The sequence below is a fragment of the Lithobates pipiens genome, unplaced genomic scaffold (genome assembly GCF_037356315.1).
Source record: "Lithobates pipiens isolate NorthernLeopardFrog02 unplaced genomic scaffold, aLitPip1_a1.2 Scaffold_18, whole genome shotgun sequence".
NCBI classification, from domain to species: Eukaryota; Metazoa; Chordata; class Amphibia; order Anura; family Ranidae; genus Lithobates; species Lithobates pipiens.
This window is the reverse complement of record NW_027507758.1, coordinates 574,989,788-575,014,360: the sequence shown is the minus strand read 5'-3', so window position 1 is coordinate 575,014,360 and position 24,573 is coordinate 574,989,788. Positions and strand designations below refer to the sequence as shown.

Below are 24,573 nucleotides of genomic sequence, written 5' to 3'. Positions count from 1 at the left end.
GGCCTTCAATTGCTGCAATCACTATAAATGTTTACCAGGAGTGGGGTTCGAACCCACGTGGATATTCATCCATTGGATCTTAAGTCCAACGCCTTAACCACTCGGCCATCCTGGTACTGGTGGGATAAAGCATTCTGGGAGAGAACATAATTAGGCTCCAAACTTTTGCTATTTTTTTAATGTGTACAAAGTGGTCCTTCTTAGCGCTGGAAAGAACAGGGTTTTGCTATCGTTTTTTGACCTTCTAAGCTCAAATGTGTACAAATATGTTGATATTACTTTAAGCAGATGATGGTGACTTCTTGCTTTGACCAGGTGTATTTGTTGGTAGCCTAGATTTTAATCTTATGTGGTGTTTTTTTCAAACATATATTGTAAGAGGGCCTTCAATTGCTGCAATCACTATAAATGTTTACCAGGAGTGGGGTTCGAACCCACGTGGATATTCATCCATTGGATCTTAAGTCCAACGCCTTAACCACTCGGCCATCCTGGTACTGGTGGGATAAACCATATCCGAGAACCGTGAAAGGAGTGCTGATTTTCACAGTTGATCTTGCCAATTCAGGAGTGCCGTTAACTGTCTCAGGTGAGTCTACATTCACAAAAGGGATTTGCTCTGAGGAGTGTTTTATTTTTCTTGATGGGATTACAAAGAGAGTTTATCTTTCTCCATGGAATTACAAAATTCCAACATAGACTTTGAGCCCTAATGACGGTTGCTGTCAGCTATTTACCACTGACGAGAAAGGAGTGATGAGTAGGGACTGTATTTTTATATCCCCTTTATCTATCTCCCATACTGAATTTCTGGGAGAGAACATAGTTAGGCTCCGAACTTTTGCTATTTTTTAATGTGTACAAAGTGGCCCTTCTTAGCACTGGAAGGAAACCTTGGTGATACCAAGTAACAGGGTTTTGCTATAGTTTTTTTTCCTTCTAAGCTCAAATGTGTACAAATATGGTGATATTACTTTAAGCAGATGATGGTGACTTCTTGCTTTGACCAGGTGTATTCGTTGGTAGCCTAGATTTTAATCTTATGTGGTGTTTTTTTTCAAACATATATTGTAAGAGGGCCTTCAATTGCTGCAATCACTATAAATGTTTACCAGGAGTGGGGTTCGAACCCACGTGGATATTCATCCATTGGATCTTAAGTCCAACGCCTTAACCACTCGGCCATCCTGGTACTGGTGGGATAAACCATATCCGAGAACCGTGAAAGGAGTGCTGATTTTCACAGTTGATCTTGCCAATTCAGGAGTGCCGTTAACTGTCTCAGGTGAGTCTACATTCACAAAAGGGATTTGCTCTGAGGAGTGTTTTATTTTTCTTGATGGGATTACAAAGAGAGTTTATCTTTCTCCATGGAATTACAAAATTCCAACATAGACATTGAGCCCTAATGACGGTTGCTGTCAGCTATTTACCACTGACAAGAAAGGAGTGATGAGTAGGGACTGTATTTTTATATCCCCTTTATCTATCTCCCATACTGAATTTCTGGGAGAGAACATAGTTAGGCTCCAAACTTTTGCTATTTTTTTAATGTGTACAAAGTGGCCCTTCTTAGCGCTGGAAAGAAATCTTGGTGATACCAAGTAACAGGGTTTTGCTATAGTTTTTTGACCTTCTAAGCTCAAATGTGTACAAATATGGTGATATTACTTTAAGCAGATGATGGTGACTTCTTGCTTTGACCAGGTGTATTTGTTGGTAGCCTAGATTTTAATCTTATGAGGTGTTTTTTTCAAACATATATTGTAAGAGAGCCTTCAATTGCTGCAATCACTATAAATGTTTACCAGGAGTGGGGTTCGAACCCACATGGATATTCATCCATTGGAACTTAAGTCCAACGCCTTAACCACTCGGCCATCCTGGTACTGGTGGGATAAACCATATCCGAGAACCGTGAAAGGAGTGCTGATTTTCACAGTTGATCTTGCCAATTCAGGAGTGCCATTAACTGTCTCAGGTGATTCTACATTCACAAAAGGGATTTGCTCTGAGGAGTGTTTTATTTTTCTTGATGGGATTACAAAGAGAGTTTTTCTTTCTCCATGGAATTACAAAATTCCAACATAGACATTGAGCCCTAATGACGGTTGCTGCCTGCTATTTACCACTGACAAGAAAGGAGTGATGAGTAGGGACTGTATTTTTATATCCCCTTTATCTATCTCCCATACTGAATTTCTGGGAGAGAACATAGTTAGGCTCCAAACTTTTGCTATTTTTTTAATGTGTACAAAGTGGCCCTTCTTAGCACTGGAAGGAAATCTTGGTGATACCAAGTAACAGGGTTTTGCTATCGTTTTTTGACCTTCTAAGCTCAAATGTGTACAAATATGGTGATATTACTTTAAGCAGATGATGGTGACTTCTTGCTTTGACCAGGTGTATTTGTTGGTAGCCTAGATTTTAATCTTATGTGGTGTTTTTTTCAAACATATATTGTAAGAGGGCCTTCAATTGCTGCAATCACTATAAATGTTTACCAGGAGTGGGGTTCGAACCCACGTGGATATTCATCCATTGGATCTTAAGTCCAACGCCTTAACCACTCGGCCATCCTGGTACTGGTGGGATAAACCATATCCGAGAACCGTGAAAGGAGTGCTGATTTTCACAGTTGATCTTGCCAATTCAGGAGTGCCGTTAACTGTCTCAGGTGAGTCTACATTCACAAAAGGGAATTGCTCTGAGGAGTGTTTTATTTTTCTTGATGGGATTACAAAGAGAGTTTATCTTTCTCCATGGAATTACAAAATTCCAACATAGACATTGAGCCCTAATGACGTTTGCTGTCAGCTATTTACCACTGACAAGAAAGGAGTGATGAGTAGGGACTGTATTTTTATATCCCCTTTATCTATCTCCCATACTGAATTTCTGGGAGAGAACATAGTTAGGCTCCAAACTTTTGCTATTTTTTTAATGTGTACAAAGTGGCCCTTCTTAGCGCTGGAAAGAAATCTTGGTGATACCAAGTAACAGGGTTTTGCTATAGTTTTTTGACCTTCTAAGCTCAAATGTGTACAAATATGGTGATATTACTTTAAGCAGATGATGGTGACTTCTTGCTTTGACCAGGTGTATTTGTTGGTAGCCTAGATTTTAATTTTATGAGGTGTTGTTTTCAAACATATATTTTAAGAGGGCCTTCAATTGCTGCAATCACTATAAATGTTTACCAGGAGTGGGGTTCGAACCCACGTGGATATTCATCCATTGGATCTTAAGTCCAACGCCTTAACCACTCGGCCATCCTGGTACTCATGGGATAAACCATATCCGAGAACCGTGAAAGGAGTGCTGATTTTCACAGTTGATCTTGCCAATTCAGGAGTGCCATTAACTGTCTCAGGTGATTCTACATTCACAAAAGGGATTTGCTCTGAGGAGTGTTTTATTTTTCTTGATGGGATTACAAAGAGAGTTTTTCTTTCTCCATGGAATTACAAAATTCCAACATAGACATTGAGCCCTAATGACGGTTGCTGTCAGCTATTTACCACTGACAAGAAAGGAGTGATGAGTAGGGACTGTATTTTTATATCCCCTTTATCTATCTCCCATACTGAATTTCTGGGAGAGAACATAGTTAGGCTCCAAACTTTTGCTATTTTTTTAATGTGTACAAAGTGGCCCTTCTTAGCGCTGGAAAGAAATCTTGGTGATACCAAGTAACAGGGTTTTGCTATAGTTTTTTGACCTTCTAAGCTCAAATGTGTACAAATATGGTGATATTACTTTAAGCAGATGATGGTGACTTCTTGCTTTGACCAGGTGTATTTGTTGGTAGCCTAGATTTTAATTTTATGAGGTGTTGTTTTCAAACATATATTTTAAGAGGGCCTTCAATTGCTGCAATCACTATAAATGTTTACCAGGAGTGGGGTTCGAACCCACGTGGATATTCATCCATTGGATCTTAAGTCCAACGCCTTAACCACTCGGCCATCCTGGTACTGGTGGGATAAACCATATCCGAGAACCGTGAAAGGAGTGCTGATTTTCACAGTTGATCTTGCCAATTCAGGAGTGCCGTTAACTGTCTCAGGTGAGTCTACATTCACAAAAGGGATTTGCTCTGAGGAGTGTTTTATTTTTCTTGATGGGATTACAAAGAGAGTTTATCTTTCTCCATGGAATTACAAAATTCCAACATAGACATTGAGCCCTAATGACGGTTGCTGTCAGCTATTTACCACTGACAAGAAAGGAGTGATGAGTAGGGACTGTATTTTTATATCCCCTTTATCTATCTCCCATACTGAATTTCTGGGAGAGAACATAGTTAGGCTCCAAACTTTTGCTATTTTTTTAATGTGTACAAAGTGGCCCTTCTTAGCGCTGGAAAGAAATCTTGGTGATACCAAGTAACAGGGTTTTGCTATAGTTTTTTGACCTTCTAAGCTCAAATGTGTACAAATATGGTGATATTACTTTAAGCAGATGATGGTGACTTCTTGCTTTGACCAGGTGTATTTGTTGGTAGCCTAGATTTTAATTTTATGAGGTGTTGTTTTCAAACATATATTTTAAGAGGGCCTTCAATTGCTGCAATCACTATAAATGTTTACCAGGAGTGGGGTTCGAACCCACGTGGATATTCATCCATTGGATCTTAAGTCCAACGCCTTAACCACTCGGCCATCCTGGTACTCGTGGGATAAACCATATCCGAGAACCGTGAAAGGAGTGCTGATTTTCACAGTTGATCTTGCCAATTCAGGAGTGCCATTAACTGTCTCAGGTGATTCTACATTCACAAAAGGGATTTGCTCTGAGGAGTGTTTTATTTTTCTTGATGGGATTACAAAGAGAGTTTTTCTTTCTCCATGGAATTACAAAATTCCAACATAGACATTGAGCCCTAATGACGGTTGCTGTCTGCTATTTACCACTGACAAGAAAGGAGTGATGAGTAGGGACTGTATTTTTATATCCCCTTTATCTATCTCCCATACTGAATTTCTGGGAGAGAACATAGTTAGGCTCCAAACTTTTGCTATTTTTTTAATGTGTACAAAGTGGCCCTTCTTAGCACTGGAAGGAAATCTTGGTGATACCAAGTAGCAGGGTTTTGCTATAGTTTTTTGACCTTCTAAGCTCAAATGTGTACAAATATGGTGATATTACTTTAAGCAGATGATGGTGACTTCTTGCTTTGACCAGGTGTATTTGTTGGTGGCCTAGATTTTAATCTTATGTGGTGTTTTTTTCAAACATATATTGTAAGAGGGCCTTCAATTGCTGCAATCACTATAAATGTTTATCAGGAGTGGGGTTCGAACCCACGTGGATATTCATCCATTGGATCTTAAGTACAACGCCTTAATCACTCGTCCATCCTGGTACTGGTGGGATAAACCATATCCGAGAACCGTGAAAGGAGTGCTGATTTTCACAGTTGATCTTGCCAATTCAGGAGTGCCGTTAACTGTCTCAGGTGAGTCTACATTCACAAAAGGGATTTGCTCTGAGGAGTGTTTTATTTTTCTTGATGGGATTACAAAGAGAGTTTATCTTTCTCCATGGAATTACAAAATTCCAACATAGACATTGAGCCCTAATGACGGTTGCTGTCAGCTATTTACCACTGACAAGAAAGGAGTGATGAGTAGGGACTGTATTTTTATATCCCCTTTATCTATCTCCCATACTGAATTTCTGGGAGAGAACATAGTTAGGCTCCAAACTTTTGCTATTTTTTTAATGTGTACAAAGTGGCCCTTCTTAGCGCTGGAAAGAAATCTTGGTGATACCAAGTAACAGGGTTTTGCTATAGTTTTTTGACCTTCTAAGCTCAAATGTGTACAAATATGGTGATATTACTTTAAGCAGATGATGGTGACTTCTTGCTTTGACCAGGTGTATTTGTTGGTAGCCTAGATTTTAATTTTATGAGGTGTTGTTTTCATACATATATTTTAAGAGGGCCTTCAATTGCTGCAATCACTATAAATGTTTACCAGGAGTGGGGTTCGAACCCACGTGCATATTCATCCATTGGATCTTAAGTCCAACGCCTTAACCACTCGGCCATCCTGGTACTCGTGGGATAAACCATATCCGAGATCCGTGAAAGGAGTGCTGATTTTCACAGTTGATCTTGCCAATTCAGGAGTGCCATTAACTGTCTCAGGTGATTCTACATTCACAAAAGGGATTTGCTCTGAGGAGTGTTTTATTTTTCTTGATGGGATTACAAAGAGAGTTTTTCTTTCTCCATGGAATTACAAAATTCCAACATAGACATTGAGCCCTAATGACGGTTGCTGTCTGCTATTTACCACTGACAAGAAAGGAGTGATGAGTAGGGACTGTATTTTTATATCCCCTTTATCTATCTCCCATACTGAATTTCTGGGAGAGAACATAGTTAGGCTCCAAACTTTTGCTATTTTTTTAATGTGTACAAAGTGGCCCTTCTTAGCACTGGAAGGAAATCTTGGTGATACCAAGTAGCAGGGTTTTGCTATAGTTTTTTGACCTTCTAAGCTCAAATGTGTACAAATATGGTGATATTACTTTAAGCAGATGATGGTGACTTCTTGCTTTGACCAGGTGTATTTGTTGGTAGCCTAGACTTTAATCTTATGTGGTGTTTTTTTCAAACATATATTGTAAGAGGGCCTTCAATTGCTGCAATCACTATAAATGTTTACCAGGAGTGGGGTTCGAACCCACATGGATATTCATCCATTGGATCTTAAGTCCAACGCCTTAACCACTCGGCCATCCTGGTACTGGTGGGATAAACCATATCCGAGAACCGTGAAAGGAGTGCTGATTTTCACAGTTGATCTTGCCAATTCAGGAGTGCCGTTAACTGTCTCAGGTGAGTCTACATTCACAAAAGGGATTTGCTCTGAGGAGTGTTTTATTTTTCTTGATGGGATTACAAAGAGAGTTTTTCTTTCTCCATGGAATTACAAAATTCCAACATAGACATTGAGCCCTAATGACGGTTGCTGTCAGCTATTTACCACTGACAAGAAAGGAGTGATGAGTAGGGACTGTATTTTTATATCCTCTTTATCTATCTCCCATACTGAATTTCTGGGAGAGAACATAGTTAGGCTCCAAACTTTTGCTATTTTTTTAATGTGTACAAAGTGGCCCTTCTTAGCGCTGGAAAGAAATCTTGGTGATACCAAGTAACAGGGTTTTGCTATAGTTTTTTGACCTTCTAAGCTCAAATGTGTACAAATATGGTGATATTACTTTAAGCAGATGATGGTGACTTCTTGCTTTGACCAGGTGTATTTGTTGGTAGCCTAGATTTTAATCTTATGAGGTGTTTTTTTCAAACATATATTGTAAGAGGGCCTTCAATTGCTGCAATCACTATAAATGTTTACCAGGAGTGGGGTTCGAACCCACGTGGATATTCATCCATTGGATCTTAAGTCCAACGCCTTAACCACTCGGCCATCCTGGTACTGGTGGGATAAACCATTTCCGAGAACCGTGAAAGGAGTGCTGATTTTCACAGTTGATCTTGCCAATTCAGGAGTGCCGTTAACTGTTTCAGGTGAGTCTACATTCACAAAAGGGATTTGCTCTGAGGAGTGTTTTATTTTTCTTGATGGGATTACAAAGAGAGTTTATCTTTCTCCATGGAATTACAAAATTCCAACATAGACATTGAGCCCTAATGACGGTTGCTGTCAGCTATTTACCACTGACAAGAAAGGAGTGATGAGTAGGGACTGTATTTTTATATCCCCTTTATCTATCTCCCATACTGAATTTCTGGGAGAGAACATAGTTAGGCTCCAAAATTTTGCTATTTTTTTAATGTGTACAAAGTGGCCCTTCTTAGCGCTGGAAAGAAATCTTGGTGATACCAAGTAACAGGGTTTTGCTATAGTTTTTTGACCTTCTAAGCTCAAATGTGTACAAATATGGTGATATTACTTTAAGCAGATGATGGTGACTTCTTGCTTTGACCAGGTGTATTTGTTGGTAGCCTAGATTTTAATTTTATGAGGTGTTTTTTTCAAACATATATTGTAAGAGGGCCTTCAATTGCTGCAATCACTATAAATGTTTACCAGGAGTGGGTTTCGAACCCACGTGGATATTCATCTATTGGATCTTAAGTCCAACGCCTTAACCACTCGGCCATCCTGGTACTGGTGGGATAAACCATATCCGAGAACCGTGAAAGGAGTGCTGATTTTCACAGTTGATCTTGCCAATTCAGGAGTGCCATTAACTGTCTCAGGTGATTCTACATTCACAAAAGGGATTTGCTCTGAGGAGTGTTTTATTTTTCTTGATGGGATTACAAAGAGAGTTTTTCTTTCTCCATGGAATTACAAAATTCCAACATAGACATTGAGCCCTAATGACGGTTGCTGTCTGCTATTTACCACTGACAAGAAAGGAGTGATGAGTAGGGACTGTATTTTTATATCCCCTTTATCTATCTCCCATACTGAATTTCTGGGAGAGAACATAGTTAGGCTCCAAACTTTTGCTATTTTTTTAATGTGTACTAAGTGGCCCTTCTTAGCACTGGAAGGAAATCTTGGTGATACCAAGTAGCAGGGTTTTGCTATAGTTTTTTGACCTTCTAAGCTCAAATGTGTACAAATATGGTGATATTACTTTAAGCAGATGATGGTGACTTCTTGCTTTGACCAGGTGTATTTGTTGGTGGCCTAGATTTTAATCTTATGTGGTGTTTTTCTCAAACATATATTGTAAGAGGGCCTTCAATTACTGCAATCACTATAAATGTTTATCAGGAGTGGGGTTCGAACCCACGTGGATATTCATCCATTGGATCTTAAGTACAACGCCTTAATCACTCGGCCATCCTGGTACTGGTGGGATAAACCATATCCGAGAACTGTGAAAGGAGTGCTGATTTTCACAGTTGATCTTGCCAATTCAGGAGTGCCGTTAACTGTCTCAGGTGAGTCTACATTCACAAAAGGGATTTGCTCTGAGGAGTGTTTTATTTTTCTTGATGGGATTACAAAGAGAGTTTATCTTTCTCCATGGAATTACAAAATTCCAACATAGACTTTGAGCCCTAATGACGGTTGCTGTCAGCTATTTACCACTGACAAGAAAGGAGTGATGAGTAGGGACTGTATTTTTATATCCTCTTTATCAATCTCCCATACTGAATTTCTGGGAGAGAACATAGTTAGGCTCCAAACTTTTGCTATTTTTTTAATGTGTACAAAGTGGCCCTTCTTAGCGCTGGAAAGAAATCTTGGTGATACCAAGTAACAGGGTTTTGCTATAGTTTTTTGACCTTCTAAGCTCAAATGTGTACAAATATGGTGATATTACTTTAAGCAGATGATGGTGACTTCTTGCTTTGACCAGGTGCATTTGTTGGTAGCCTAGATTTTAATCTTATGTGGTGTTTTTTTCAAACATGTATTGTAAGAGGGCCTTCAATTGCTGCAATCACTATAAATGTTTACCAGGAGTGGGGTTCGAACCCACGTGGATATTCATCCATTGGATCTTAAGTCCAACGCCTTAACCACTCGGCCATCCTGGTACTAGTGGGATAAACCATATCCGAGAACCGTGAAAGGAGTGCTGATTTTCACAGTTGATCTTGCCAATTCAGGAGTGCCATTAACTGTCTCAGGTGATTCTACATTCACAAAAGGTATTTGCTCTGAGGAGTGTTTTATTTTTCTTGATGGGATTACAAAGAGAGTTTTTCTTTCTCCATGGAATTACAAAATTCCAACATAGACTTTGAGCCCTAATGACGGTTGCTGTCAGCTATTTACCACTGACGAGAAAGGAGTGATGAGTAGGGACTGTATTTTTATATCCCCTTTATCTATCTCCCATACTGAATTTCTGGGAGAGAACATAGTTAGGCTCCGAACTTTTGCTATTTTTTAATGTGTACAAAGTGGCCCTTCTTAGCACTGGAAGGAAACCTTGGTGATACCAAGTAACAGGGTTTTGCTATAGTTTTTTTTCCTTCTAAGCTCAAATGTGTACAAATATGGTGATATTACTTTAAGCAGATGATGGTGACTTCTTGCTTTGACCAGGTGTATTTGTTGGTAGCCTAGATTTTAATTTTATGAGGTGTTTTTTTCAAACATATATTGTAAGAGGGCCTTCAATTGCTGCAATCACTATAAATGTTTACCAGGAGTGGGTTTCGAACCCACGTGGATATTCATCTATTGGATCTTAAGTCCAACGCCTTAACCACTCGGCCATCCTGGTACTGGTGGGATAAACCATATCCAAGAACCGTGAAAGGAGTGCTGATTTTCACAGTTGATCTTGCCAATTCAGGAGTGCCATTAACTGTCTCAGGTGATTCTACATTCACAAAAGGGATTTGCTCTGAGGAGTGTTTTATTTTTTCTTGATGGGATTACAAAGAGAGTTTTTCTTTCTCCATGGAATTACAAAATTCCAACATAGACATTGAGCCCTAATGACGGTTGCTGTCTGCTATTTACCACTGACAAGAAAGGAGTGATGAGTAGGGACTGTATTTTTATATCCCCTTTATCTATCTCCCATACTGAATTTCTGGGAGAGAACATAGTTAGGCTCCAAACTTTTGCTATTTTTTTAATGTGTACAAAGTGGCCCTTCTTAGCACTGGAAGGAAATCTTGGTGATACCAAGTAGCAGGGTTTTGCTATAGTTTTTTGACCTTCTAAGCTCAAATGTGTACAAATATGGTGATATTACTTTAAGCAGATGATGGTGACTTCTTGCTTTGACCAGGTGTATTTGTTGGTGGCCTAGATTTTAATCTTATGTGGTGTTTTTCTCAAACATATATTGTAAGAGGGCCTTCAATTGCTGCAATCACTATAAATGTTTATCAGGAGTGGGGTTCGAACCCACGTGGATATTCATCCATTGGATCTTAAGTACAACGCCTTAACCACTCGGCCATCCTGGTACTGGTGGGATAAACCATATCCGAGAACCGTGAAAGGAGTGCTGATTTTCACAGTTGATCTTGCCAATTCAGGAGTGCCATTAACTGTCTCAGGTGATTCTACATTCACAAAAGGGATTTGCTCTGAGGAGTGTTTTATTTTTCTTGATGGGATTACAAAGAGAGTTTTTCTTTCTCCATGGAATTACAAAATTCCAACATAGACATTGAGCCCTAATGACGGTTGCTGTCTGCTATTTACCACTGACAAGAAAGGAGTGATGAGTAGGGACTGTATTTTTATATCCCCTTTATCTATCTCCCATACTGAATTTCTGGGAGAGAACATAGTTAGGCTCCAAACTTTTGCTATTTTTTTAATGTGTACAAAGTGGCCCTTCTTAGCACTGGAAGGAAATCTTGGTGATACCAAGTAGCAGGGTTTTGCTATAGTTTTTTGACCTTCTAAGCTCAAATGTGTACAAATATGGTGATATTACTTTAAGCAGATGATGGTGACTTCTTGCTTTGACCAGGTGTATTTGTTGGTGGCCTAGATTTTAATCTTATGTGGTGTTTTTCTCAAACATATATTGTAAGAGGGCCTTCAATTACTGCAATCACTATAAATGTTTATCAGGAGTGGGGTTCGAACCCACGTGGATATTCATCCATTGGATCTTAAGTACAACGCCTTAATCACTCGGCCATCCTGGTACTGGTGGGATAAACCATATCCGAGAACTGTGAAAGGAGTGCTGATTTTCACAGTTGATCTTGCCAATTCAGGAGTGCCGTTAACTGTCTCAGGTGAGTCTACATTCACAAAAGGGATTTGCTCTGAGGAGTGTTTTATTTTTCTTGATGGGATTACAAAGAGAGTTTATCTTTCTCCATGGAATTACAAAATTCCAACATAGACTTTGAGCCCTAATGACGGTTGCTGTCAGCTATTTACCACTGACAAGAAAGGAGTGATGAGTAGGGACTGTATTTTTATATCCTCTTTATCAATCTCCCATACTGAATTTCTGGGAGAGAACATAGTTAGGCTCCAAACTTTTGCTATTTTTTTAATGTGTACAAAGTGGCCCTTCTTAGCGCTGGAAAGAAATCTTGGTGATACCAAGTAACAGGGTTTTGCTATAGTTTTTTGACCTTCTAAGCTCAAATGTGTACAAATATGGTGATATTACTTTAAGCAGATGATGGTGACTTCTTGCTTTGACCAGGTGCATTTGTTGGTAGCCTAGATTTTAATCTTATGTGGTGTTTTTTTCAAACATGTATTGTAAGAGGGCCTTCAATTGCTGCAATCACTATAAATGTTTACCAGGAGTGGGGTTCGAACCCACGTGGATATTCATCCATTGGATCTTAAGTCCAACGCCTTAACCACTCGGCCATCCTGGTACTCGTGGGATAAACCATATCCGAGAACCGTGAAAGGAGTGCTGATTTTCACAGTTGATCTTGCCAATTCAGGAGTGCCATTAACTGTCTCAGGTGATTCTACATTCACAAAAGGGATTTGCTCTGAGGAGTGTTTTATTTTTCTTGATGGGATTACAAAGAGAGTTTTTCTTTCTCCATGGAATTACAAAATTCCAACATAGACTTTGAGCCCTAATGACGGTTGCTGTCAGCTATTTACCACTGACGAGAAAGGAGTGATGAGTAGGGACTGTATTTTTATATCCCCTTTATCTATCTCCCATACTGAATTTCTGGGAGAGAACATAGTTAGGCTCCGAACTTTTGCTATTTTTTAATGTGTACAAAGTGGCCCTTCTTAGCACTGGAAGGAAACCTTGGTGATACCAAGTAACAGGGTTTTGCTATAGTTTTTTTTCCTTCTAAGCTCAAATGTGTACAAATATGGTGATATTACTTTAAGCAGATGATGGTGACTTCTTGCTTTGACCAGGTGTATTTGTTGGTAGCCTAGATTTTAATTTTATGAGGTGTTTTTTTCAAACATATATTGTAAGAGGGCCTTCAATTGCTGCAATCACTATAAATGTTTACCAGGAGTGGGTTTCGAACCCACGTGGATATTCATCTATTGGATCTTAAGTCCAACGCCTTAACCACTCGGCCATCCTGGTACTGGTGGGATAAACCATATCCGAGAACCGTGAAAGGAGTGCTGATTTTCACAGTTGATCTTGCCAATTCAGGAGTGCCATTAACTGTCTCAGGTGATTCTACATTCACAAAAGGGATTTGCTCTGAGGAGTGTTTTATTTTTCTTGATGGGATTACAAAGAGAGTTTTTCTTTCTCCATGGAATTACAAAATTCCAACATAGACATTGAGCCCTAATGACGGTTGCTGTCTGCTATTTACCACTGACAAGAAAGGAGTGATGAGTAGGGACTGTATTTTTATATCCCCTTTATCTATCTCCCATACTGAATTTCTGGGAGAGAACATAGTTAGGCTCCAAACTTTTGCTATTTTTTTAATGTGTACAAAGTGGCCCTTCTTAGCACTGGAAGGAAATCTTGGTGATACCAAGTAGCAGGGTTTTGCTATAGTTTTTTGACCTTCTAAGCTCAAATGTGTACAAATATGGTGATATTACTTTAAGCAGATGATGGTGACTTCTTGCTTTGACCAGGTGTATTTGTTGGTGGCCTAGATTTTAATCTTATGTGGTGTTTTTCTCAAACATATATTGTAAGAGGGCCTTCAATTGCTGCAATCACTATAAATGTTTATCAGGAGTGGGGTTCGAACCCACGTGGATATTCATCCATTGGATCTTAAGTACAACGCCTTAACCACTCGGCCATCCTGGTACTGGTGGGATAAACCATATCCGAGAACCGTGAAAGGAGTGCTGATTTTCACAGTTGATCTTGCCAATTCAGGAGTGCCATTAACTGTCTCAGGTGATTCTACATTCACAAAAGGGATTTGCTCTGAGGAGTGTTTTATTTTTCTTGATGGGATTACAAAGAGAGTTTTTCTTTCTCCATGGAATTACAAAATTCCAACATAGACATTGAGCCCTAATGACGGTTGCTGTCTGCTATTTACCACTGACAAGAAAGGAGTGATGAGTAGGGACTGTATTTTTATATCCCCTTTATCTATCTCCCATACTGAATTTCTGGGAGAGAACATAGTTAGGCTCCAAACTTTTGCTATTTTTTTAATGTGTACAAAGTGGCCCTTCTTAGCACTGGAAGGAAATCTTGGTGATACCAAGTAGCAGGGTTTTGCTATAGTTTTTTGACCTTCTAAGCTCAAATGTGTACAAATATGGTGATATTACTTTAAGCAGATGATGGTGACTTCTTGCTTTGACCAGGTGTATTTGTTGGTGGCCTAGATTTTAATCTTATGTGGTGTTTTTCTCAAACATATATTGTAAGAGGGCCTTCAATTGCTGCAATCACTATAAATGTTTATCAGGAGTGGGGTTCGAACCCACGTGGATATTCATCCATTGGATCTTAAGTACAACGCCTTAACCACTCGGCCATCCTGGTACTGGTGGGATAAACCATATCCGAGAACCGTGAAAGGAGTGCTGATTTTCACAGTTGATCTTGCCAATTCAGGAGTGCCATTAACTGTCTCAGGTGATTCTACATTCACAAAAGGGATTTGCTCTGAGGAGTGTTTTATTTTTCTTGATGGGATTACAAAGAGAGTTTTTCTTTCTCCATGGAATTACAAAATTCCAACATAGACATTGAGCCCTAATGACGGTTGCTGTCTGCTATTTACCACTGACAAGAAAGGAGTGATGAGTAGGGACTGTATTTTTATATCCCCTTTATCTATCTCCCATACTGAATTTCTGGGAGAGAACATAGTTAGGCTCCAAACTTTTGCTATTTTTTTAATGTGTACAAAGTGGCCCTTCTTAGCACTGGAAGGAAATCTTGGTGATACCAAGTAGCAGGGTTTTGCTATAGTTTTTTGACCTTCTAAGCTCAAATGTGTACAAATATGGTGATATTACTTTAAGCAGATGATGGTGACTTCTTGCTTTGACCAGGTGTATTTGTTGGTGGCCTAGATTTTAATCTTATGTGGTGTTTTTCTCAAACATATATTGTAAGAGGGCCTTCAATTACTGCAATCACTATAAATGTTTATCAGGAGTGGGGTTCGAACCCACGTGGATATTCATCCATTGGATCTTAAGTACAACGCCTTAATCACTCGGCCATCCTGGTACTGGTGGGATAAACCATATCCGAGAACTGTGAAAGGAGTGCTGATTTTCACAGTTGATCTTGCCAATTCAGGAGTGCCGTTAACTGTCTCAGGTGAGTCTACATTCACAAAAGGGATTTGCTCTGAGGAGTGTTTTATTTTTCTTGATGGGATTACAAAGAGAGTTTATCTTTCTCCATGGAATTACAAAATTCCAACATAGACTTTGAGCCCTAATGACGGTTGCTGTCAGCTATTTACCACTGACAAGAAAGGAGTGATGAGTAGGGACTGTATTTTTATATCCTCTTTATCAATCTCCCATACTGAATTTCTGGGAGAGAACATAGTTAGGCTCCAAACTTTTGCTATTTTTTTAATGTGTACAAAGTGGCCCTTCTTAGCGCTGGAAAGAAATCTTGGTGATACCAAGTAACAGGGTTTTGCTATAGTTTTTTGACCTTCTAAGCTCAAATGTGTACAAATATGGTGATATTACTTTAAGCAGATGATGGTGACTTCTTGCTTTGACCAGGTGCATTTGTTGGTAGCCTAGATTTTAATCTTATGTGGTGTTTTTTTCAAACATGTATTGTAAGAGGGCCTTCAATTGCTGCAATCACTATAAATGTTTACCAGGAGTGGGGTTCGAACCCACGTGGATATTCATCCATTGGATCTTAAGTCCAACGCCTTAACCACTCGGCCATCCTGGTACTCGTGGGATAAACCATATCCGAGAACCGTGAAAGGAGTGCTGATTTTCACAGTTGATCTTGCCAATTCAGGAGTGCCATTAACTGTCTCAGGTGATTCTACATTCACAAAAGGGATTTGCTCTGAGGAGTGTTTTATTTTTCTTGATGGGATTACAAAGAGAGTTTTTCTTTCTCCATGGAATTACAAAATTCCAACATAGACTTTGAGCCCTAATGACGGTTGCTGTCAGCTATTTACCACTGACGAGAAAGGAGTGATGAGTAGGGACTGTATTTTTATATCCCCTTTATCTATCTCCCATACTGAATTTCTGGGAGAGAACATAGTTAGGCTCCGAACTTTTGCTATTTTTTAATGTGTACAAAGTGGCCCTTCTTAGCACTGGAAGGAAACCTTGGTGATACCAAGTAACAGGGTTTTGCTATAGTTTTTTTTCCTTCTAAGCTCAAATGTGTACAAATATGGTGATATTACTTTAAGCAGATGATGGTGACTTCTTGCTTTGACCAGGTGTATTTGTTGGTAGCCTAGATTTTAATTTTATGAGGTGTTTTTTTCAAACATATATTGTAAGAGGGCCTTCAATTGCTGCAATCACTATAAATGTTTACCAGGAGTGGGTTTCGAACCCACGTGGATATTCATCTATTGGATCTTAAGTCCAACGCCTTAACCACTCGGCCATCCTGGTACTGGTGGGATAAACCATATCCGAGAACCGTGAAAGGAGTGCTGATTTTCACAGTTGATCTTGCCAATTCAGGAGTGCCATTAACTGTCTCAGGTGATTCTACATTCACAAAAGGGATTTGCTCTGAGGAGTGTTTTATTTTTCTTGATGGGATTACAAAGAGAGTTTTTCTTTCTCCATGGAATTACAAAATTCCAACATAGACATTGAGCCCTAATGACGGTTGCTGTCTGCTATTTACCACTGACAAGAAAGGAGTGATGAGTAGGGACTGTATTTTTATATCCCCTTTATCTATCTCCCATACTGAATTTCTGGGAGAGAACATAGTTAGGCTCCAAACTTTTGCTATTTTTTTAATGTGTACAAAGTGGCCCTTCTTAGCACTGGAAGGAAATCTTGGTGATACCAAGTAGCAGGGTTTTGCTATAGTTTTTTGACCTTCTAAGCTCAAATGTGTACAAATATGGTGATATTACTTTAAGCAGATGATGGTGACTTCTTGCTTTGACCAGGTGTATTTGTTGGTGGCCTAGATTTTAATCTTATGTGGTGTTTTTCTCAAACATATATTGTAAGAGGGCCTTCAATTGCTGCAATCACTATAAATGTTTATCAGGAGTGGGGTTCGAACCCACGTGGATATTCATCCATTGGATCTTAAGTACAACGCCTTAACCACTCGGCCATCCTGGTACTGGTGGGATAAACCATATCCGAGAACCGTGAAAGGAGTGCTGATTTTCACAGTTGATCTTGCCAATTCAGGAGTGCCATTAACTGTCTCAGGTGATTCTACATTCACAAAAGGGATTTGCTCTGAGGAGTGTTTTATTTTTCTTGATGGGATTACAAAGAGAGTTTTTCTTTCTCCATGGAATTACAAAATTCCAACATAGACATTGAGCCCTAATGACGGTTGCTGTCTGCTATTTACCACTGACAAGAAAGGAGTGATGAGTAGGGACTGTATTTTTATATCCCCTTTATCTATCTCCCATACTGAATTTCTGGGAGAGAACATAGTTAGGCTCCAAACTTTTGCTATTTTTTTAATGTGTACAAAGTGGCCCTTCTTAGCACTGGAAGGAAATCTTGGTGATACCAAGTAGCAGGGTTTTGCTATAGTTTTTTGACCTTCTAAGCTCAAATGTGTACAAATATGGTGATATTACTTTAAGCAGATGATGGTGACTTCTTGCTTTGACCAGGTGTATTTGTTGGTAGCCTAGATTTTAATTTTATGAGGTGTTTTTTTCAAACATATATTGTAAGAGGGCCTTCAATTGCTGCAATCACTATAAATGTTTACCAGGAGTGGGTTTCGAACCCATGTGGATATTCATCTATTGGATCTTAAGTCCAACGCCTTAACCACTCGGCCATCCTGGTACTGGTGGGATAAACCATATCCGAGAACCGTGAAAGGAGTGCTGATTTTCACAGTTGATCTTGCCAATTCAGGAGTGCCATTAACTGTCTCAGGTGATTCTACATTCACAAAAGGGATTTGCTCTGAGGAGTGTTTTATTTTTCTTGATGGGATTACAAAGAGAGTTTTTCTTTCTCCATGGAATTACAAAATTCCAACATAGACATTGAGCCCTAATGACGGTTGCTGTCTGCTATTTACCACTGACAAGAAAGGAGTGATGAGTAGGGACTGTATTTTTATATCCCCTTTATCTATCTCCCATACTGAATTTCTGGGAGAGAACATAGTTAGGCTCCAAACTTTTGCTATTTTTTTAATGTGTACAAAGTGGCCCTTCTTAGCACTGGAAGGAAATCTTGGTGATACCAAGTAGCAGGGTTTTGCTATAGTTTTTTGACCTTCTAAGCTCAAATGTGTACAAATATGGTGATATTACTTTAAGCAGATGATGGTGACTTCTTGCTTTGACCAGGTGTATTTGTTGGTGGCCTAGATTTTAATCTTATGTGGTGTTTTTCTCAAACATATATTGTAAGAGGGCCTTCAATTACTGCAATCACTATAAATGTTTATCAGGAGTGGGGTTCGAACCCACGTGGATATTCATCCATTGGATCTTAAGTACAACGCCTTAATCACTCGGCCATCCTGGTACTGGTGGGATAAACCATATCCGAGAACTGTGAAAGGAGTGCTGATTTTCACAGTTGATCTTGCCAATTCAGGAGTGCCGTTAACTGTCTCAGGTGATTCTACATTCACAAAAGGGATTTGCTCTGAGGAGTGTTTTATTTTTCTTGATGGGATTACAAAGAGAGTTTTTCTTTCTCCATGGAATTACAAAATTCCAACATAGACTTTGAGCCCTAATGACGGTTGCTGTCAGCTATTTACCACTGACGAGAAAGGAGTGATGAGTAGGGACTGTATTTTTATATCCCCTTTATCTATCTCCCATACTGAATTTCTGGGAGAGAACATAGTTAGGCTCCGAACTTTTGCTATTTTTTAATGTGTACAAAGTGGCCCTTCTTAGCACTGGAAGGAAACCTTGGTGATACCAAGTAACAGGGTTTTGCTATAGTTTTTTTTCCTTCTAAGCTCAAATGTGTACAAATATGGTGATATTACTTTAAGCAGATGATGGTGACTTCTTGCTTTGACCAGGTGTATTTGTTGGTAGCCTAGATTTTAATTTTATGAGGTGTTTTTTTCAAACATATATTGTAAGAGGGCCTTCAATTGCTGCAATCACTATAAATGTTTACCAGGAGTGGGTTTCGAACCCACGTGGATATTCATCTATTGGATCTTAAGTCCAACGCCTTAACCACTCGGCCATCCTGGTACTGGTGGGATAAACCATATCCGAGAACCGTGAAAGGAGTGCTGATTTTCACAGTTGATCTTGCCAATTCAGGAGTGCCATTAACTGTCTCAGGTGATTCTACATTCACAAAAGGGATTTGCTCTGAGGAGTGTTTTATTTTTCTTGATGGGATTACAAAGAGAGTTTTTCTTTCTCCATGGAATTACAAAATTCCAACATAGACATTGAGCCCTAATGACGGTTGCTGTCTGCTATTTACCACTGACAAGAAAGGAGTGATGAGTAGGGACTGTATTTTTATATCCCCTTTATCTATCTCCCATACTGAATTTCTGGGAGAGAACATAGTTAGGCTCCAAACTTTTGCTATTTTTTTAATGTGTACAAAGTGGCCCTTCTTAGCACTGGAAGGAAATCTTGGTGATACCAAGTAGCAGGGTTTTGCTATAGTTTTTTGACCTTCTAAGCTCAAATGTGTACAAATATGGTGATATTACTTTAAGCAGATGATGGTGACTTCTTGCTTTGACCAGGTGTATTTGTTGGTGGCCTAGATTTTAATCTTATGTGGTGTTTTTCTCAAACATATATTGTAAGAGGGCCTTCAATTGCTGCAATCACTATAAATGTTTATCAGGAGTGGGGTTCGAACCCACGTGGATATTCATCCATTGGATCTTAAGTACAACGCCTTAACCACTCGGCCATCCTGGTACTGGTGGGATAAACCATATCCGAGAACCGTGAAAGGAGTGCTGATTTTCACAGTTGATCTTGCCAATTCAGGAGTGCCATTAACTGTCTCAGGTGATTCTACATTCACAAAAGGGATTTGCTCTGAGGAGTGTTTTATTTTTCTTGATGGGATTACAAAGAGAGTTTTTCTTTCTCCATGGAATTACAAAATTCCAACATAGACATTGAGCCCTAATGACGGTTGCTGTCTGCTATTTACCACTGACAAGAAAGGAGTGATGAGTAGGGACTGTATTTTTATATCCCCTTTATCTATCTCCCATACTGAATTTCTGGGAGAGAACATAGTTAGGCTCCAAACTTTTGCTATTTTTTTAATGTGTACAAAGTGGCCCTTCTTAGCACTGGAAGGAAATCTTGGTGATACCAAGTAGCAGGGTTTTGCTATAGTTTTTTGACCTTCTAAGCTCAAATGTGTACAAATATGGTGATATTACTTTAAGCAGATGATGGTGACTTCTTGCTTTGACCAGGTGTATTTGTTGGTAGCCTAGATTTTAATTTTATGAGGTGTTTTTTTCAAACATATATTGTAAGAGGGCCTTCAATTGCTGCAATCACTATAAATGTTTACCAGGAGTGGGTTTCGAACCCACGTGGATATTCATCTATTGGATCTTAAGTCCAACGCCTTAACCACTCGGCCATCCTGGTACTGGTGGGATAAACCATATCCGAGAACCGTGAAAGGAGTGCTGATTTTCACAGTTGATCTTGCCAATTCAGGAGTGCCATTAACTGTCTCAGGTGATTCTACATTCACAAAAGGGATTTGCTCTGAGGAGTGTTTTATTTTTCTTGATGGGATTACAAAGAGAGTTTTTCTTTCTCCATGGAATTACAAAATTCCAACATAGACATTGAGCCCTAATGACGGTTGCTGTCTGCTATTTACCACTGACAAGAAAGGAGTGATGAGTAGGGACTGTATTTTTATATCCCCTTTATCTATCTCCCATACTGAATTTCTGGGAGAGAACATAGTTAGGCTCCAAACTTTTGCTATTTTTTTAATGTGTACAAAGTGGCCCTTCTTAGCACTGGAAGGAAATCTTGGTGATACCAAGTAGCAGGGTTTTGCTATAGTTTTTTGACCTTCTAAGCTCAAATGTGTACAAATATGGTGATATTACTTTAAGCAGATGATGGTGACTTCTTGCTTTGACCAGGTGTATTTGTTGGTGGCCTAGATTTTAATCTTATGTGGTGTTTTTCTCAAACATATATTGTAAGAGGGCCTTCAATTGCTGCAATCACTATAAATGTTTATCAGGAGTGGGGTTCGAACCCACGTGGATATTCATCCATTGGATCTTAAGTCCAACGCCTTAACCACTCGGCCATCCTGGTACTGGTGGGATAAACCATATCCGAGAACCGTGAAAGGAGTGCTGATTTTCACAGTTGATCTTGCCAATTCAGGAGTGCCATTAACTGTCTCAGGTGATTCTACATTCACAAAAGGGATTTGCTCTGAGGAGTGTTTTATTTTTCTTGATGGGATTACAAAGAGAGTTTTTCTTTCTCCATGGAATTACAAAATTCCAACATAGACATTGAGCCCTAATGACGGTTGCTGTCTGCTATTTACCACTGACAAGAAAGGAGTGATGAGTAGGGACTGTATTTTTATATCCCCTTTATCTATCTCCCATACTGAATTTCTGGGAGAGAACATAGTTAGGCTCCAAACTTTTGCTATTTTTTTAATGTGTACAAAGTGGCCCTTCTTAGCACTGGAAGGAAATCTTGGTGATACCAAGTAGCAGGGTTTTGCTATAGTTTTTTGACCTTCTAAGCTCAAATGTGTACAAATATGGTGATATTACTTTAAGCAGATGATGGTGACTTCTTGCTTTGACCAGGTGTATTTGTTGGTGGCCTAGATTTTAATCTTATGTGGTGTTTTTCTCAAACATATATTGTAAGAGGGCCTTCAATTACTGCAATCACTATAAATGTTTATCAGGAGTGGGGTTCGAACCCACGTGGATATTCATCCATTGGATCTTAAGTACAACGCCTTAATCACTCGGCCATCCTGGTACTGGTGGGATAAACCATATCCGAGAACTGTGAAAGGAGTGCTGATTTTCACAGTTGATCTTGCCAATTCAGGAGTGCCGTTAACTGTCTCAGGTGAGTCTACATTCACAAAAGGGATTTGCTCTGAGGAGTGTTTTATTTTTCTTGATGGGATTACAAAGAGAGTTTATCTTTCTCCATGGAATTACAAAATTCCAACATAGACTTTGAGCCCTAATGACGGTTGCTGTCAGCTATTTACCACTGACAAGAAAGGAGTGATGAGTAGGGACTGTATTTTTATATCCTCTTTATCAATCTCCCATACTGAATTTCTGGGAGAGAACATAGTTAGGCTCCAAACTTTTGCTATTTTTTTAATGTGTACAAAGTGGCCCTTCTTAGCGCTGGAAAGAAATCTTGGTGATACCAAGTAACAGGGTTTTGCTATAGTTTTTTGACCTTCTAAGCTCAAATGTGTACAAATATGGTGATATTACTTTAAGCAGATGATGGTGACTTCTTGCTTTGACCAGGTGCATTTGTTGGTAGCCTAGATTTTAATCTTATGTGGTGTTTTTTTCAAACATGTATTGTAAGAGGGCCTTCAATTGCTGCAATCACTATAAATGTTTACCAGGAGTGGGGTTCGAACCCACGTGGATATTCATCCATTGGATCTTAAGTCCAACGCCTTAACCACTCGGCCATCCTGGTACTCGTGGGATAAACCATATCCGAGAACCGTGAAAGGAGTGCTGATTTTCACAGTTGATCTTGCCAATTCAGGAGTGCCATTAACTGTCTCAGGTGATTCTACATTCACAAAAGGGATTTGCTCTGAGGAGTGTTTTATTTTTCTTGATGGGATTACAAAGAGAGTTTTTCTTTCTCCATGGAATTACAAAATTCCAACATAGACTTTGAGCCCTAATGACGGTTGCTGTCAGCTATTTACCACTGACGAGAAAGGAGTGATGAGTAGGGACTGTATTTTTATATCCCCTTTATCTATCTCCCATACTGAATTTCTGGGAGAGAACATAGTTAGGCTCCGAACTTTTGCTATTTTTTAATGTGTACAAAGTGGCCCTTCTTAGCACTGGAAGGAAACCTTGGTGATACCAAGTAACAGGGTTTTGCTATAGTTTTTTTTCCTTCTAAGCTCAAATGTGTACAAATATGGTGATATTACTTTAAGCAGATGATGGTGACTTCTTGCTTTGACCAGGTGTATTTGTTGGTAGCCTAGATTTTAATTTTATGAGGTGTTTTTTTCAAACATATATTGTAAGAGGGCCTTCAATTGCTGCAATCACTATAAATGTTTACCAGGAGTGGGTTTCAAACCCACGTGGATATTCATCTATTGGATCTTAAGTCCAACGCCTTAACCACTCGGCCATCCTGGTACTGGTGGGATAAACCATATCCGAGAACCGTGAAAGGAGTGCTGATTTTCACAGTTGATCTTGCCAATTCAGGAGTGCCATTAACTGTCTCAGGTGATTCTACATTCACAAAAGGGATTTGCTCTGAGGAGTGTTTTATTTTTCTTGATGGGATTACAAAGAGAGTTTTTCTTTCTCCATGGAATTACAAAATTCCAACATAGACATTGAGCCCTAATGACGGTTGCTGTCTGCTATTTACCACTGACAAGAAAGGAGTGATGAGTAGGGACTGTATTTTTATATCCCCTTTATCTATCTCCCATACTGAATTTCTGGGAGAGAACATAGTTAGGCTCCAAACTTTTGCTATTTTTTTAATGTGTACAAAGTGGCCCTTCTTAGCACTGGAAGGAAATCTTGGTGATACCAAGTAGCAGGGTTTTGCTATAGTTTTTTGACCTTCTAAGCTCAAATGTGTACAAATATGGTGATATTACTTTAAGCAGATGATGGTGACTTCTTGCTTTGACCAGGTGTATTTGTTGGTGGCCTAGATTTTAATCTTATGTGGTGTTTTTCTCAAACATATATTGTAAGAGGGCCTTCAATTGCTGCAATCACTATAAATGTTTATCAGGAGTGGGGTTCGAACCCACGTGGATATTCATCCATTGGATCTTAAGTACAACGCCTTAATCACTCGGCCATCCTGGTACTGGTGGGATAAACCATATCCGAGAACTGTGAAAGGAGTGCTGATTTTCACAGTTGAGCTTGCCAATTCAGGAGTGCCGTTAACTGTCTCAGGTGAGTCTACATTCACAAAAGGGATTTGCTCTGAGGAGTGTTTTATTTTTCTTGATGGGATTACAAAGAGAGTTTATCTTTCTCCATGGAATTACAAAATTCCAACATAGACTTTGAGCCCTAATGACGGTTGCTGTCAGCTATTTACCACTGACGAGAAAGGAGTGATGAGTAGGGACTGTATTTTTATATCCCCTTTATCTATCTCCCATACTGAATTTCTGGGAGAGAACATAGTTAGGCTCCGAACTTTTGCTATTTTTTAATGTGTACAAAGTGGCCCTTCTTAGCACTGGAAGGAAACCTTGGTGATACCAAGTAACA

At 39.3% G+C, this 24,573-nt stretch overlaps 35 non-coding genes across 35 annotated transcripts; all 35 read right to left on the bottom strand.

Annotated features, from left to right (window-relative positions):
* Positions 1-32: 32 nt before the first annotated feature.
* Positions 33-115, bottom strand: TRNAL-UAA (transfer RNA leucine (anticodon UAA)). Its single transcript has one exon. It is a non-coding gene; the product is annotated as a tRNA-Leu (tRNA).
* A 298-nt stretch (positions 116-413) lies between these two features.
* On the bottom strand, positions 414-496 carry TRNAL-UAA (transfer RNA leucine (anticodon UAA)). The gene has a single exon. It is a non-coding gene; the product is annotated as a tRNA-Leu (tRNA).
* Positions 497-1,109: 613 nt separating this feature from the next.
* On the bottom strand, positions 1,110-1,192 carry TRNAL-UAA (transfer RNA leucine (anticodon UAA)). Its single transcript has one exon. It is a non-coding gene; the product is annotated as a tRNA-Leu (tRNA).
* A 613-nt stretch (positions 1,193-1,805) lies between these two features.
* TRNAL-UAA (transfer RNA leucine (anticodon UAA)) lies at positions 1,806-1,888 on the bottom strand. Its single transcript has one exon. It is a non-coding gene; the product is annotated as a tRNA-Leu (tRNA).
* A 613-nt stretch (positions 1,889-2,501) lies between these two features.
* Positions 2,502-2,584, bottom strand: TRNAL-UAA (transfer RNA leucine (anticodon UAA)). Its single transcript has one exon. It is a non-coding gene; the product is annotated as a tRNA-Leu (tRNA).
* Positions 2,585-3,197: 613 nt separating this feature from the next.
* Positions 3,198-3,280, bottom strand: TRNAL-UAA (transfer RNA leucine (anticodon UAA)). The gene has a single exon. It is a non-coding gene; the product is annotated as a tRNA-Leu (tRNA).
* Positions 3,281-3,893: 613 nt separating this feature from the next.
* TRNAL-UAA (transfer RNA leucine (anticodon UAA)) lies at positions 3,894-3,976 on the bottom strand. Its single transcript has one exon. It is a non-coding gene; the product is annotated as a tRNA-Leu (tRNA).
* A 613-nt stretch (positions 3,977-4,589) lies between these two features.
* Positions 4,590-4,672, bottom strand: TRNAL-UAA (transfer RNA leucine (anticodon UAA)). Its single transcript has one exon. It is a non-coding gene; the product is annotated as a tRNA-Leu (tRNA).
* Positions 4,673-5,981: 1,309 nt separating this feature from the next.
* On the bottom strand, positions 5,982-6,064 carry TRNAL-UAA (transfer RNA leucine (anticodon UAA)). The gene has a single exon. It is a non-coding gene; the product is annotated as a tRNA-Leu (tRNA).
* Positions 6,065-6,677: 613 nt separating this feature from the next.
* Positions 6,678-6,760, bottom strand: TRNAL-UAA (transfer RNA leucine (anticodon UAA)). The gene has a single exon. It is a non-coding gene; the product is annotated as a tRNA-Leu (tRNA).
* Positions 6,761-7,373: 613 nt separating this feature from the next.
* Positions 7,374-7,456, bottom strand: TRNAL-UAA (transfer RNA leucine (anticodon UAA)). The gene has a single exon. It is a non-coding gene; the product is annotated as a tRNA-Leu (tRNA).
* A 613-nt stretch (positions 7,457-8,069) lies between these two features.
* TRNAL-UAA (transfer RNA leucine (anticodon UAA)) lies at positions 8,070-8,152 on the bottom strand. Its single transcript has one exon. It is a non-coding gene; the product is annotated as a tRNA-Leu (tRNA).
* A 613-nt stretch (positions 8,153-8,765) lies between these two features.
* TRNAL-UAA (transfer RNA leucine (anticodon UAA)) lies at positions 8,766-8,848 on the bottom strand. Its single transcript has one exon. It is a non-coding gene; the product is annotated as a tRNA-Leu (tRNA).
* A 613-nt stretch (positions 8,849-9,461) lies between these two features.
* TRNAL-UAA (transfer RNA leucine (anticodon UAA)) lies at positions 9,462-9,544 on the bottom strand. The gene has a single exon. It is a non-coding gene; the product is annotated as a tRNA-Leu (tRNA).
* Positions 9,545-10,156: 612 nt separating this feature from the next.
* On the bottom strand, positions 10,157-10,239 carry TRNAL-UAA (transfer RNA leucine (anticodon UAA)). Its single transcript has one exon. It is a non-coding gene; the product is annotated as a tRNA-Leu (tRNA).
* Positions 10,240-10,853: 614 nt separating this feature from the next.
* Positions 10,854-10,936, bottom strand: TRNAL-UAA (transfer RNA leucine (anticodon UAA)). The gene has a single exon. It is a non-coding gene; the product is annotated as a tRNA-Leu (tRNA).
* Positions 10,937-11,549: 613 nt separating this feature from the next.
* Positions 11,550-11,632, bottom strand: TRNAL-UAA (transfer RNA leucine (anticodon UAA)). The gene has a single exon. It is a non-coding gene; the product is annotated as a tRNA-Leu (tRNA).
* A 613-nt stretch (positions 11,633-12,245) lies between these two features.
* TRNAL-UAA (transfer RNA leucine (anticodon UAA)) lies at positions 12,246-12,328 on the bottom strand. The gene has a single exon. It is a non-coding gene; the product is annotated as a tRNA-Leu (tRNA).
* A 612-nt stretch (positions 12,329-12,940) lies between these two features.
* On the bottom strand, positions 12,941-13,023 carry TRNAL-UAA (transfer RNA leucine (anticodon UAA)). Its single transcript has one exon. It is a non-coding gene; the product is annotated as a tRNA-Leu (tRNA).
* Positions 13,024-13,636: 613 nt separating this feature from the next.
* TRNAL-UAA (transfer RNA leucine (anticodon UAA)) lies at positions 13,637-13,719 on the bottom strand. Its single transcript has one exon. It is a non-coding gene; the product is annotated as a tRNA-Leu (tRNA).
* A 613-nt stretch (positions 13,720-14,332) lies between these two features.
* TRNAL-UAA (transfer RNA leucine (anticodon UAA)) lies at positions 14,333-14,415 on the bottom strand. The gene has a single exon. It is a non-coding gene; the product is annotated as a tRNA-Leu (tRNA).
* A 613-nt stretch (positions 14,416-15,028) lies between these two features.
* TRNAL-UAA (transfer RNA leucine (anticodon UAA)) lies at positions 15,029-15,111 on the bottom strand. The gene has a single exon. It is a non-coding gene; the product is annotated as a tRNA-Leu (tRNA).
* Positions 15,112-15,724: 613 nt separating this feature from the next.
* Positions 15,725-15,807, bottom strand: TRNAL-UAA (transfer RNA leucine (anticodon UAA)). Its single transcript has one exon. It is a non-coding gene; the product is annotated as a tRNA-Leu (tRNA).
* Positions 15,808-16,419: 612 nt separating this feature from the next.
* Positions 16,420-16,502, bottom strand: TRNAL-UAA (transfer RNA leucine (anticodon UAA)). Its single transcript has one exon. It is a non-coding gene; the product is annotated as a tRNA-Leu (tRNA).
* Positions 16,503-17,115: 613 nt separating this feature from the next.
* TRNAL-UAA (transfer RNA leucine (anticodon UAA)) lies at positions 17,116-17,198 on the bottom strand. The gene has a single exon. It is a non-coding gene; the product is annotated as a tRNA-Leu (tRNA).
* Positions 17,199-17,811: 613 nt separating this feature from the next.
* Positions 17,812-17,894, bottom strand: TRNAL-UAA (transfer RNA leucine (anticodon UAA)). The gene has a single exon. It is a non-coding gene; the product is annotated as a tRNA-Leu (tRNA).
* Positions 17,895-18,507: 613 nt separating this feature from the next.
* On the bottom strand, positions 18,508-18,590 carry TRNAL-UAA (transfer RNA leucine (anticodon UAA)). The gene has a single exon. It is a non-coding gene; the product is annotated as a tRNA-Leu (tRNA).
* Positions 18,591-19,202: 612 nt separating this feature from the next.
* On the bottom strand, positions 19,203-19,285 carry TRNAL-UAA (transfer RNA leucine (anticodon UAA)). Its single transcript has one exon. It is a non-coding gene; the product is annotated as a tRNA-Leu (tRNA).
* A 613-nt stretch (positions 19,286-19,898) lies between these two features.
* TRNAL-UAA (transfer RNA leucine (anticodon UAA)) lies at positions 19,899-19,981 on the bottom strand. The gene has a single exon. It is a non-coding gene; the product is annotated as a tRNA-Leu (tRNA).
* Positions 19,982-20,594: 613 nt separating this feature from the next.
* Positions 20,595-20,677, bottom strand: TRNAL-UAA (transfer RNA leucine (anticodon UAA)). The gene has a single exon. It is a non-coding gene; the product is annotated as a tRNA-Leu (tRNA).
* A 613-nt stretch (positions 20,678-21,290) lies between these two features.
* On the bottom strand, positions 21,291-21,373 carry TRNAL-UAA (transfer RNA leucine (anticodon UAA)). The gene has a single exon. It is a non-coding gene; the product is annotated as a tRNA-Leu (tRNA).
* A 613-nt stretch (positions 21,374-21,986) lies between these two features.
* TRNAL-UAA (transfer RNA leucine (anticodon UAA)) lies at positions 21,987-22,069 on the bottom strand. The gene has a single exon. It is a non-coding gene; the product is annotated as a tRNA-Leu (tRNA).
* Positions 22,070-22,682: 613 nt separating this feature from the next.
* Positions 22,683-22,765, bottom strand: TRNAL-UAA (transfer RNA leucine (anticodon UAA)). The gene has a single exon. It is a non-coding gene; the product is annotated as a tRNA-Leu (tRNA).
* Positions 22,766-23,377: 612 nt separating this feature from the next.
* TRNAL-UAA (transfer RNA leucine (anticodon UAA)) lies at positions 23,378-23,460 on the bottom strand. The gene has a single exon. It is a non-coding gene; the product is annotated as a tRNA-Leu (tRNA).
* Positions 23,461-24,073: 613 nt separating this feature from the next.
* TRNAL-UAA (transfer RNA leucine (anticodon UAA)) lies at positions 24,074-24,156 on the bottom strand. Its single transcript has one exon. It is a non-coding gene; the product is annotated as a tRNA-Leu (tRNA).
* Between the last annotated feature and the right edge of the window lie 417 nt (positions 24,157-24,573).